The sequence below is a fragment of the Galeopterus variegatus genome, unplaced genomic scaffold (genome assembly GCF_000696425.1).
Source record: "Galeopterus variegatus unplaced genomic scaffold, G_variegatus-3.0.2 Scaffold6185, whole genome shotgun sequence".
In the NCBI taxonomy this organism is placed as follows: domain Eukaryota; kingdom Metazoa; phylum Chordata; class Mammalia; order Dermoptera; family Cynocephalidae; genus Galeopterus; species Galeopterus variegatus.
The window spans coordinates 40,647-55,333 of NW_007732296.1; positions in this window are offsets into that span (position 1 = coordinate 40,647).

The window sequence follows — 14,687 nt, forward strand, 5'->3', positions numbered from 1 at the left end:
CTCATCGTAAAGAAATGATAAAGTTTTGCAATGATGAATATGCTAATTACCCTGACTTGATCACCACAAATTGTATGCATGTATTGAAATATAACTCTGTACCCCATAAATGTGTATAATCAATACATGTCAACTAAAAAAATTAATTCCTTTATATGAAAAAACTATTCTTATTACGTTTCAATAGATAAAAGACAAGATTAAAAATATTTGAAGGAAACAAGAAAATATAAAAAGTGACCTAGAACTTTTGAAAAAAGAACCAAATAGAACTTTTTGAAATAATTAATAAAATAGCTAAAATTTAAAATTCAGTGAACAATTTTAATATCAAGTTTGATGCAATTAGAGAAAGTAAAGTAGAAGACAGGTCAGAATAAATCTTAGAGAGGCAAAAAATATGAAAAACATAGAAGAGAGGGAAGAGTCAGAAAGATCAGAGTAAATGGGTCAAATACATGTTAATCGTGTTCCCATTATGATAGGAGACATAAATGGGTAGAGGCGATATTTGAAGAGCAAATGACTAAGAATTTTCAGAATTAATAAAGATACTAAACCACAGATTTAAGGAACTCGAAAAATCCCAAGTGAGATAAATAAAAAGAAATATATACCTAGATATGTAACAGTGATGCTGTAGAAAACAAACAAGCAAGCAAGCAAAACTAAGAGAAAAATCTTAGAAGTATCCAGATAAAGAAGACGTTGCTTTCCAAACATAGCAGTTACACTGACTTCTCAAGAGCAACATTGGAAGCCAGTGATTTTGGAATTATTTCTTCCATGTGCTGAAAGATTTAAAATAACTGCCAGGATTCTATCCCAGTGAAAATATTTTTCAAGTATGAGAGTAAAATAAAGACAGTTTTAGATGAACAAAAGCCAAGAAATTTGACAACCAGTACAAACTCAATAAAAGAAATTCTAATCAATGTACTTCAGGAAAAAGGAAAGTGATATAAATTGAAGGCTTAAGTTATATGAAGAAATTAAGAGCAAAGGAAGTGATAAAATATGGGTAAAAGTAAGTAAAAATCAACTGTATAAAGCAGCTGTAATAATGATGTCTAGTTGAATTAAAGTACAAGTATAGAATTATATTACAAAAGGTCTGAAACAAATAGGATGAATTGTGCGAACCGCATGAAAATAAGGTATGATTTTTTCAAGTTGGGTATTTTGTTCTCAAAGCAGGAGACGTGTGAGTTTACATCCGAGGTCAGCAAACTGTGGATCATAGGCCAAATGCAGCCTGCTGCCTGTTTTTGTGTGGCCTGAGAGCTAAGAATTGCTTTTCCATTTTTAAATGGTTGAAAAAAATTAAAAGAGGAATATTTTGGGACATGTGAAAATTACATGAAATTCAAATTTCAGTGTCTGTAAATAAAGTTTTATTTGAACAGAGCCAGACTCATTTGCTTACATGTTGTTCATGGCTGCTTTTGAGCGACAATGGAAGAGCTGAATAGTTGTAACAAAGACCAGGTGGCCTGCAGAGCCTAAAATATTTACTATCTGGTCTTTTACAGAAAAAGTTTATTGATCTTTAGTTTCGATCGAAAGAAAAGAAAAAAGAGGAGAAATTTAAGAGGATACCAAGGAGAAAGATCCGTAGGTATGGCTGCTTTTGAGAGACAATGGAAGAGCTGAATAGTTGTAACAAAGAACAGGTGGCCCGCAGAGCCTAAAATATTTACTATCTGGTCTTTTACAGAAAAAGTTTATTGATCTTTAGTTTAGATCGAAAGAAAAGAAAAAAGAGGAGAAATTTAAGAGGATACCAAGGAGAAAGATCCGTAGGAATCTGATAGTCCTATTGGAGCCCATAATAATGAAAATCGAAAACCGGGGGGAGGAGCTCCCTTTACAGTATGGGAGCTTTACTCTTTACAGAGTAAATTTTTAATAAACGAGCCCTCCCTAATATAGCAGCTATAAACCATAGGCAAACTACAAACTACATGAGGGGTCTGAAGAGTAAACAAAGGTAGGCAAATTTTGGACAGGAGTTGAAAGTTGGAAGAAGAGATGAGCATGGAGTGAGTGCTCTAATTTTGCAGCTTGGCCTAAGGAGGGGCCACAGTTAGGGAGTGGTGAATTTTGGATAATATTGAAGTGACCTGGCATCCCTGGAATAAATTCTATTTGGTCATGATATATAATTAATCCTTTTTATACATTGCTGAATTCTATTTACTAATATTTTGTTAAGGATTTCTATGTCTACATTCATGAGGGATGTTAGTCTGTAGTTTTCTTTTCCGTATTGGCTTTTTCCGGTTTTGGTATCAGGATAATATTAGCTTCCTAAAATAAAATGTTAAAGTGTACCTGTATCTTCTAGTTTCTAGAAGAGATTGTGTAGAATTGGTGTAATATTTTTTGTGGAATTCTCAAGTGAAACTAACTGGGCTTGGAGATTTCATTTTAGAGAGTTGTTTAATTATGAATTCAATTTCGTTAATAGTTATGGGGATATTCAAATGATCTATTTCATATTAGGTGAGTTGTAGTAGTTTGTACTTTTTGAGTTATTGATTCATTTCATCTAAGTTATCAAATTTTTGTGTGTAGAGTTATTTTTAGCATTCCTTTACTATACTTTTGATGTCTGCAAGGTCCGTAGAGATATCTCTGTTTCATTCCAATATTGGTAATTTGTGTGTTTTCTTTTTTTTGTTTTGTCTGTCTTGCTAGAGCTTCATCATTTTGCTCATTTTTTTTTTAAAGCTGGCTTTTTGTTTCCGTGATTTTCTCAGTTTTCTGCTTTCGAATTTATTGACTTCTGTGCGTAACTTTACTATTTCCTTTCTCCTTCTTGCTTTAAGTTTGTTTTGCTCTTCTTTTTTTAGGTTCTTGATGTGGGAGCTTAGATTATTGATTTGAAAAATCTTTTGCTTTTATAACATAAGCATTTTAATGCTATGAATTTCCCTCTCAGCACTGCTTTAGCTGTGTGCCACAAATTTTGATATGTTGCATTTTCATTTTCATTCAGGTCAATATATTTTTAAAAATTTCCCTTGAGACTTATTTCTCTTTGACCCATGGATTATTTAGAAATGTGTTATTTAGTTTCCAAGTGTTTGGAGGCTTTCCTGATACCTTTATATTATTGATTTCTAGTTTGATTCTATTGTGGTCAGAAAACACATTTTGTATGATTTCAATTCTTTTAAATTTGTTTAGGTTTATTTTATAGCCCAGGATATGGCTTATATTCATTCATATATGTTCTATGGGAACTTGAAAAAACTGTGTATTCTGCTATTGTTGGGTGGAGTGTTCTAAAAAAGTCACATTAGACCCCGTTGGCAATGCTGTTGAGTTCTTCTATATCCTTGCTCATTGTCTGTCTAGTTGCTCTATAAATTGCTGAGAGAGGAGTGTTAAAGTGTAAAATGGTAAATTGTGGATCTATTTCTTTCAGTTCTATCAGTTTTTGCTTTACATATTTTGTAGTTCTGTTTGGTGCATACACATTTAGGATTGCTATGTCTTCTTAGTAGATTGACCCTTTTATCACTATGTAATTTCCCTCTCTGTGTCTGGTAATTTTCTTTGCTCTGAAGTCACTTTATCTAATATTAATATAGCACTCCTGCTTTCTTTTAATTAATGTTTGCATTATATATCTTTCTCCATCCTTTTACTTTAAACCTACCTATATTATTGTATTTGGAGTGGGTTTCTTGTAGGCAGCATATAGTTGGGTCATTTTAAAAAATACTCTCTGCCAATCTGTGTCTTTTAATTAGTCTATTTAGACTATTTACATTCAATGTAATCATTGATATGATAGGCCTTAAGTACTCCATTTATTTTCTGCCTTATGTTTCTTTTTGTTTTTTATTCCTCCATTTTCTTTTTCCTTCCTTCCTTTGAGTTACCTGAACATTTTTAAGAATCCCATTGTAATCTCTTTATAATATTTTTGAGTGTTATCTCTGTGTGTATCATTTTTAGTGGTTGCTCTAAGTATTATATGTGTGTAACTTATCACAATTGATTGAGGTCAACATTTTATCGGTTTGAGTGAAGTATAGAAACCTTACCTCCCTTTACTTCCATTTATACTTTCTCTTTTATAATATAATTCCCTTAAATATTTCCTCTATATACATTTAGAACCACAACAGATAGCATTTGTAATTTTTGCTTCTATTGTCAAACATAACTTGGAAAACTCAAGCAGAGAAAGGAGATGTATTTACCAATATTTTCACTCTTTTCATTTTTCTTTCTTCCTTCCTGATGACTCAATCATTCTTTTATTATTTCCTTTCTGTTTAGAGAATTTCCTTTAGCCATTCTTTTAGGAAATCTGCAAATTATTTTAGGATAGGCAGAAAATTCTCTTACTTTTCTCTCATCTGAGAATGCACTGATTTCTCCTATATTACTGAAGAATATTTTGCTTTGCATAGAATTCTTGGCTACACAGTTCTTTTCTTTCAGAGCTTGAAAAATGTTGTTCCACTTCTTTCTGGCCTCCATAGTTTCTGATGAGAAACCTTCTGTCATTTAAATTGTTATTCCCCTATAGGTAAGGTGTCATCTCTTGTTGCTTTCAAGATTTCTTCTTTGTCTTCAGTTTTCTGAAATTTGACTATGATGCGTCTTAGTGTGGAATTCTTTGGGGTTATCCTATTTGGGGTTTACTTAGTTTCTCAAATCCGTAGGTTTATGTTCTTTGCCCAACTTGGGAATCTTTTGGCGATTATTTCCTTATGTACTTTTTCAGCCCTACCTTTTTTCTCCTCTTCTTCTGGAACTCCAGTGAAGCTAGTGTTAAATCTCTTGTTATAGTTCCACACGTCCCTGAGGCTCCATTAATTTTCTTCCATCTATTTATCTCATTTCTGATTGGGTGATTTGTACTATTCTATTTTCTTCTTTACTGATTCTTCCTCTGTACCTCTATTCTGCTATTAAGCCCATCCATTGAATTTTTTATTTTGTTTATTGTAATTTTCACTTTTAAAATTTCCATTTGAGATATAACAACTATACTTTTTTGAAGTTGTTACAACAAGCAAACGGAAAGGACATTCTTGGAGGGGAGGGGAGAGAGGGAGGAGGGAGGGAGGTGTCGGTGATGGGCCATAATAATCATATACATTGTATATTGACAAAATAAAAATTTAACGAAGAAAAAAAAAAAAGCTCCAGTACCAGGGTTGCAAGCTCAACACCTTCAGGGCCCAAACAGAAACACCATAAAGTGAAACAGACACGTGTGAGAAACTGGGAGTAGCGAGGACTATGGCAAACTGGAGCATGTGTCTGTCTAAAAGGGATTCCTGATTCTCCCTCAAGCCAACCACTGCTGTGAACAAATGTGGGCCCAGTGTCAACAGAGCCACCGATTTCCTTGTGAAAAACCAGGAACTTGTTTTTCATGTGACATCTCCCCAACTTTTACAAGTTGGTAACTTGGCTATAATCAACAGGTTAGCAAAGACGCAGAGAACACAGAACCCTCATATGTGCTGCCAGTAGAAATGTAAACAGTGCAGCTGCCGTGAAGACAGTCTAGCAATCCCTCAAAACGTTCAATGTAGAGTTACTGCATAATCCCGCAATTCCACTCATCAGATGTATCCAAGCAAAATGAAAATGTTCACACAAAAATTTATACACAAGTGTTCACAACTCCACTGTTCATAACATCCAAAAGATGGAAACGACCCAAATATCCATCAACATGTGAACGGATAAACAAAATGTGCCGTGCCACACAATGAGATGTTATTTAGCCATGTAAAAGAACATAGCACTGACACACAGTACAACATGGATAAACCTTGAACATGTCATGCTGAAAGAAGCCAGACACAAAAGGCCATAGATCATATAATTCCGCTTATGTGAAACATCTAGAAAAAGCAAACCCACTGAGACAGAAAGTAATTTACTGGTACTGGCTGCCCAAAGCTGGGGTATAAAATTGAATATGGGGTGTGACTGCTAACAGGTATAGGACTTCATCTGGAGCTGATGAAAATGTTCTGAAATTAAATTGTGGCGATGGTTGCAAAAAAAAAAAAAATAAATAAAATAAAAATAAAATAAAATAAAATTTCCATTTGGTTTTTCTGTATATATTCTATTCCTCTGTTGAGATTTTTCTATTTTTTATGTGCTTCCAGTGTGTTTGTTATTGATCATTGAAGCATTTTCATAATGCCTGCTTTTAAATCTTTGTCAGATAATTCTCTGACACCAGGAGGGTCATAGTGGGATTTGAAGTGCTTCATTTCAGTCTTTCACAGGTGGACGTCTAGGCTGTCCACTTGGCCTCTGATGATGTGATTAGGGGTAGGGCCACAGTTTTCTCTGTGGTATTTGGCAGGTGTACAGGGATTATTTTCTAAAAGTTTCCTGTCTTGCTAGATTCCCCTGTTCTGGTCTTTTGGCTACACAGATGTATCAGTCTGCTTCTGTTGCTTATAACAGAAATACTTGAAACTGGATAATTTGTAAGAAACAATATTTATTGCTCACAGTTTCAGAGGCTGGGAAGTCCAAAGTCCAGGGAACACATCTGGTAAGGGCTTTGTTTTTGGTGGTGACTCTATAGTGATGCAGGGTGAAATGACAGAAGAAAGAGTGACAGACTTCTCGTATACACTCCTTTTAAAGCCTTCAGAGCCATGCCTGTGACCACCATTAAACCATCAATGGATTAATCCATTCACTAGGGCATGGTGCTCACAATCTAATCACCTCTTCAAGGCCTGCCTTTCAATTACCATAATAGGATGATTTTCAACCCTCTTAACACTGCATAGTGGGGATTAAGTTTCCAAAACGAGCTTTGGGGGAGCAAATGTATCTAAACTATATGAACAGAGAATCCTACCATTGGCTTTTTTTTTCTGTCTGTGCCTATTGGCATTTCCAGGTTTCCAGCTTCCTCAGCTCCAAGTCTGAGATTTATGAAGCAAAAGGAAAATCCTGGGAACCCACTACCATGTTATTCCTTGGATCCTGAGTTCCCTAGACATTTTGCCTTCTTCCTTACATCTTTCATAGTCTTATTTTGTTTGTTGTATACATAATGTCCAGGGTTTTTAATTGTATGGGATAGGGGAAAATATATTTAGTCTATCTTCCTGAAAGCAGAAGTCTACATTATTTGACTTCATCTTTTCTGTTTTTAAAGTTACTTTTTAGAGAGTTCCAGTCAAGATGGTGGAATGGACAGTCCCCAGCATCACTCTCTCCCACAAATCAACAAATTTACAACTATAAAAATGTAACATCAGCCAAGCTGGAGCTGCTGGAGCTCAGGGGAAGAGGAGGAGAGACCTACAGAGTTCATGAAGGTGGGAGAAACCACTATGAGAGAAAGAAAAAGCTGCTTGGAGCATTTTGGGCCACAGCCACTTTAAGGCTGGAGCTGCTGAGTGCATGGAGCAGGAGCCAGCAGAAGCCACAGCTGTGCCCTTCAGATGTAGTTGCTTGGAGGTGGCAGGGGAGAAGAGGGCCTTGGTGGCCCCCAGGACAGCAAGACCACTAATAATGTTCCCATGGACCCACACAGGAGCAAGGAGCCAGAACAGCTGAAAAAGGGGAGCCATTCAGAGGCCAGTGAGTCACTGCAAGGGACCGGCACAGGGCCCGCCCCATGGGAAGTGTTTGGAGCACAGGTGGTGGGGGAGACAGGCCCACTGGGAGAACACTGTGACACAGCAAGGACAACCAGTCCACCCCCAATCAGCACAGGACCACTCAGAGGAGACTGGTCGGCAATGCAGAATTGCATGGGGTGCAGTTTGATGAAAAAACTCAGGCCCAGATCAGAGTTTCTACACGACCCAGGTATACCAGGTCTCTGGAGAGCCAGAAATACCTATAAAGTCAACCATTAAACCCTGAACTGCACAAAAAGCCTTCCCTAGGGAAACAACAGCAAAGCAGCAATTTAGCTCAACCATAGAGCTCAAATACTGGTTCCCACAGGAAGTTCCCCCATTTTAGAAGTAAGCAAAGGACATAAAATTAGTTCTGGCCCAGGCACACCACCAGCACCCCAGGGCCCCACCCGGGGGCACTGCCCAGGGCATGGAGCCAGGGATCGGAACCCCCTCCCACAACCAGGCACACCACACCAGCACCTCAGGGCCTGCCAGGGGACCAGAGACATGGATCCAGGGACTGGACTCCCCTCCCACAACCAGGGACACCATGTGAGCACCTCAGACCCAGCCAAGGCTTGGAACCAGGGACCTGACTCCCCTTCCACAACCAGGCACACCACACCAGCACCTCAGGGCTCACCTGGGGACCCCAGGTATGGAGCCAGGAACCAGACACTACCCACAACCAGACATACTGCCAGTATCAAGGAGCATGCCAAAAAATCACCCCCATGGTCCACCACAGCCACTACAATAACCATGGCTGTTGCAAAAGCGGCTAGACACCACAACCTCCACACAGATGGTCGCCAGCCACTGGAGCACATTTACACAAGGAGAGTCATCAGTAAAGATAAAGAAAAGAAGAGGATGTCTCTCTCCACAAAGCCCATTTCAGGGTTACTCTGAAGAAGAAGGCTCTGCTCTATGATAATATTGGGGGACCTGATCACACCTCTCAGCATTGGACAGATCATCTAGGCAACAAATCAACAGAGTAACCATTATTCTTTCAGAAGGAGAGAAGAAATCTAGGTTAATTAGAGGGGGGAGGGGGGACAGAGAGGGGGATGGGGAGAGATTGGACAAGGGGCATAAAGATTAATTACGATTTGTAACAATATATATGCCAGTAATATTGATTTGATCAACATATCTCAATGTTGAACCCCCAAAATATGTATAATCAATTTTGACTCAATAAAAAAGTTTTTTAAGCTATTTTTAAAAGTTCATCACTACGTAGCAAATTAAAAAATCCACTTCCAGATTTATGACTGAGAAACTTTTAAAATTCTAAACACTTCCAGGAAGAAAAAGCAGATCATGTACAAAGGAACAAGATTCAGTTTGATACCAGACTTCTTAACAGGAGCAGTGGATGCAAAATCATACAGGAACAATATTTTTAAAGTATTGAAGAAAAATAACTTTAACTTACAGTTTTATATCCAGCCAAATGTTCATCAACAATGTAATGGCTAAATAAATTGTTGTATGGTCACACAATTTTATACTATACATTTTAAAACTGCACTTAGTATGGATGAATATTATACACACGGTAGTGAAAGTGAAGGAAAATGGTCAGGGCCCCTCAGATGTTCAGAATCTTGCCGAGCATTTGACATAAATATGCACATGTGCTCAGGTGTTCCTTGGTTATTGCCTAATGTAATTGCATATGTGTGCCCAGGTGTCCTGGGTTATGGACTTAAGTATAAAGGACAAGTGGCTCTGATCCATGGGGCGCCATGCCCCTGGGATGCCCCCTGGGGTGGGGGTGAGGGGTGGGGGTGGGCGGGGAGGCTGCTACTGCTGCTGGAGGCTGTTGCTGCCAGTGCCCCCGGGATGCCCTGAGAGGCCACTGCTGTTGCTGCTTCTGCTGCTACTGCTGAGGACTGAGCTTGTGTCATCTGCCCATGGCTCCTGGGATCTTTCCCAATTAACCTAGCTCGTGGGCCTGCGTGTGAGGGGTCTTATGACCCAGCCTGGCATGGGAGGAGTCTGGTGACCCAGCCTGGTATGGGAGGGGTCTCGTGACCCAGTCTGTACAATGGGTTTGCAGGGTCTATGGGCCCTAACCCCTAGTCTTAGCAATACATTTAGAAAACTTAGTGTAACTAAAATTATGAAACGTTTTGGCTTTAGTATGAATTGCTTTAACAATACAATTGGCTATGATGGCAGGAGTCTGACAATTGCCCTGACCTCTAGCAATACAATTAGAAAACTTAGTGTAACTAAAATTATGAAACGTTTTGGCTTTAGTTATGAATTGCTTTAACAATACAATTGGCTATGATGGCAGGAGTCTGACAATTGCCCTGACCTGACAAGTGGTGTAGTCGTGTAGCTTTACACACACAATGTTGAAAAAAATAACAAACAAAGAAGGGTAAACTATATGTAGAAGCCATTGTTGGTATTTCATCTAGCTGCCATGAATGTCGGCAGCTACCAGCCCAGGGCTGTATCATTCTCTAGAGAATTGTCTTCAACTAACAAGAGCCTGCTCACTGGAAAAATGCCTGATATGTTACACCCTCTCCCCAGGGACAGCCCATACTGATGACTAAAGGTCAGCTCCCACCCACCCCCTGCCACACACGCCTCCCTCTAAGGTGGAACAAGTTTACAGTACCTTTCACACTCCAGAGCACCTGTGGAATCAGGCTCAAGTTCAGCTGAAACTCATCTTTGTCTAAGTTCTTCGGCCCTATCCTGCTCCCTTCACTCCCTTACAGGTTTCACTCCCTCACTAAATCACTTGCACAAGAATTCCTTTCTTTGGCTTTGTCTCTGGGAAACCCAGCCTAAGACAGTTAGGGGCCAGGAGTGGCTCTAGAAAACATACTCTAAAGATGAGATTCTGCAATTGGATCACTCACTGTCTGGATGGCCATGGGGACCCTATCACGGATGGCAGACAGATTGTTGCCTGTGCTATCGCAGTGTGATTGCTCATATTTTCACCTGTTGTAAACTGGATGGGACCTAGATAGAGGGGATTCAATAGCTTGCGCACTGTCTCTGGTGTTTTAGAGGTATGGCAGAAGTAGAAACTATAAGAACCGTGGAATTGATGGATGTTGCTAAAGAGACATTGCTGTATTGAAGGGTACAGAGAAAACAACAGGCTCTGATCTATTAATCCCCAGTGCAAAGCATAATGTGAGAGTGAGAGGATCTCCCTGATAGTATCTCCTGCGGAGGGCAGACTGAATTGAAGACCAAGCAAAAGACTTAATTGCGAAAGTGCTAGAACTTTGGAGAAAGCTCAGTTCTCAGAGCACCCACAGCAAAAGAGGCACTAAACAAACAAGTGGACATTATGACTTGCCAAGTTGATGTCAGCCAGCCTCTGACTCCAGCTACTCTGCTACATGCATAGTAGATTTGTGAATGGAGTAGCTATGATGGTAAAGACTATGCATGCATTCCAGTAGCATGTGCTTCTTCACACCAAAACGGCCACTACTGAATGTCCAATCTTGCTAGCAGCAGAGACAAGTGCTGAGCCCTCAATATGGTATATACTCTGAGAAGACCAACCAGCCATTTGGTGGCAAATTGGGTATATTAGGCCCTTCTGTATTGGAAAGGGCAAGGGTTTGTCCTAGTGGGATTGGCACGTATACTAGGTTTCAGTTTAACTTTCATGCCTGTAGTACCTTGGCACCATCCTATTCAAGGACTAAAAGAACATCTGATTGAGTGAATGAGATCCCACACAACTCCTTAGCCAAGGGACTAACTTTACTGTAAAGGAGGTAAAGTGGTAGACACATGACCATGAAATCCACTGATATCATCACAAACTGTACTATCCTGAAGCTGCCAGCCTGATGAAGCCATGGATTGCCTCTGGACAACACAGCTAAAGCATCAGTGTGGAGATGTAAGGAAGGGGTGTAATTCTTCAGAATACGGTATATACCTTAAATCGGTGGCCATTATATGGTACTATGTCCCCAGCAGGTAGAACCAAAGACCAGTGGGTAGAAGTAAGAGAGTCTTGTCTCACCACTACTGTAAAGCTACACGACTAGCTAAGTGACTAGCTACGCCAATTGTCAAGTAAGGCAAATCATAACTAAAGAAAGATCCCAGGAGCCGTTGGCAGATGACACGAGCTCAGTCTTCAGCGGCAGCAGCAGCAGCTTACAGGTCTAGCAGCTTACAGGTCAGGAGGTGGCGGCGGCCTCGGCCTCTCAGAGGGTCCCGGGGACACTGGCAGCAACAGCCTGCAGCAACAGCCTCCAGCAGCAGTAGCGGCCTCCCCATGCCCCCCCACCCGGGGCCAGAGCACCATGGATTATACTTAAGTCCATAACCCAGGACACCTGGGTGCACATGCATATTTACATCAAATGTTCAGCAAGATTCTGAACATCTGAGGGGCCCTGACCATTTTCCAATATTTTCCCAACAACTGCCCACAGTGACCCACTTGGGGAATTAGTGCTTCCAATCTCCATAGTTTTAGCTTTTGTAGATCTAGTAGTCCTGATTCCACAAAGGACATAGTAAGTCTCACTAAATTTAAAGCTACAATGGCTGCGTGGTCATTTTAAGTCCACTGTACAAATAGATCAGTAGTCAAACAAAAGGAGTTACCACATATGCAAGAATAATTGGCCCTGATCCTGAAGAGAAAGCCTGCTCCCACATAATGGGAATTGGGAGGAATGTGTGGCACTTAGGCATGGGGGCATTTTTCCTGCTGAGACCAACTTTAACTGTAAATGGGCAATTAAAATAAATACAGCCTGATGAGGTGTAGTGACCAGGGGTTCAGAACTGTCAGGGATGAGGGTCTGAGTCATGATACCAGAGAATCCACCCAGACCAACTGAAGTGGTTGATGTGAAGGGAAAGGATAAGGGAATCTAGAAGGGATGGTAGAGGAGAGACATGATGAGGATCAGTTTAGAGCCTTGGGACTAACTGCAGGGGCAGTAGTTAATCCCACTAATCCTTCTCTTATAATAGTCTCCTGAAATTTATCTAATCAGACTCCTGGAGACCCTATGTCCAAATGGAGTGAACTTCATGTCCTAATGAATGTATCTGAGAGATGCAAGGGGTAAACTGTAGTAGACACAGTCAGTGGCCTGCCTTCTAACAGCTGAGTGTTGGCTGCCAACACCTCACACACATACATCCCAAGATACATCTATCTCTCACCCTTTCCAACATAGAGTGGTCTAATGTATCTAATTTGCCACCAAATGACTGTTTGATATTCTCAGGGTATATACCATATTGGGAGCTCAGATTTGTCTCTCCTGCTAGCAAGATTGGACATTCAGTAGCAGCAGTAACTAGCTCAGTTTTGGTGAGAGGAAGCACATGGTATTGGACCCATGCATAGCATCTACCATCATGGCTACTCCATTCATAAACCCATTATGCATGGACTGGAGTAGCTGGAGTCAGAGGCTGGCTGACATCCTATGTATGTGATAGAGCTGCTAACAGCTCACACACATACATCCTGACCCTATTGCTTTCCTTTTGGGGGGAAGTATAAACAAAACTCCTGGAGTAGTTTTCAAATAACCATGTTTCACTCCAAGAAACCTACATCCATTATCTCTTTAAATCCTCTCAAAAAACTCTATGAGATAGGTAGTATTATTATGCCCCATTTTATAGGATAAACTCAGACTCAGAGAGGTTAAGTCACTTCCTTAAGATGACATAGCTAAACCATATTAGAACTGATATTCAATGAGCCCAGGGCTTTCTAACTGTAGAGCCTATGCCCTTAACCACCATGGAATACTACAGAGCACAGGCCTAGGAATGAAGCCATGGGTCTGAATTGCAGCTCTGATGCTGAACATCTGTGTTAGCACTGGCAAGTCATTTCGCTTCTCTGGGCCTTAGTTTCCTCCTCTTAGGCTATCTCCCTGGTTGTTCTGAGGACCAGATGGGATAATGTCAATAAATACTGCCACATTGATTATAAGGTTCTGGAACCCATGAAGGCTGTGAATGATGTTATTCTCTTTATCAGCAAATCCCCTCCCAAAAGATGCTCTAAGAGGGGCCAAGAAGTTTATCCTGGGTGACTGGGGGACACAGTGTCCCGAAGGAGCGCCATCTCAAGGGAGAGGGCCTGGCTGAAGGGAGGGGTTGGAGAGTTAATGGGCCACAGCTCAGCACCTGCCTGGCTCCTCCCTCTGATGCTGGGTTTGGAAGACATAAAGGGGACACTATGGGAGACATCAGGGTATACAGGGCTTGGCAGGTGAGTGGGCTGGGAGTAAAGTTCCCAGAGCTCAGCAAAGACTGTGGGAGACAGGGGCAGGGACGTGAGAGAATGTAGAACCTGGGCCAAGGATTCAGAAAGACAGATTGGGTGTGCACAGAAGCAGGCACCTAGGATCCAGCTGTGAGACCTTGGGCCAGACATCCTGGCAGGCTTGGACAATGGGGTATCCTCACAGACCGAATCATCTTGGCGAAGGCCTTCTCACAGAAGACAAGGCTGATGACAGCAGAAACTGTAGGAAGCACTAGCAAGCTATGAGCTCTTCCATGCTTCAGCCTCTTGCGTAAGCATTGTCTAAGCATTCTCTCCATAAGGAAAGCCCTATGAGGTTGCAGATGAGGGGAAAAAGCTCACAGGAGGAAAGTGACTGGCTCCAGGTCACACAGCTGGAGGTAGGAGCAGGGATTGGGATCCAGTCCTTTCTGACCCCCAAGTGCACACACTTAACCACTAAGGTGCACGTGACATGATGAACGTGAAGAACCTGGCAGCAGATGCTCCACAAGTGGGAGAGCCCTCGCCCTCTCCCTCAGGGGCATGGACCCCACCACATCTATCTCTCAACCCACACTCTGCCAAACACAGAGGGGACACTCAGAAAATGGCTCATTGCATTGGGATCCATCAGAGACCTTTTCCTCAAACCACTCACTGTACAGATGAAAAAACCAAGGCTCAGAAGCCCAAAGTCACGGCCAGTGGATGGCAGAGCTGGACCAGGAGCCAGGACTCAGGTGCCAGGTGGGCTCCGTCCT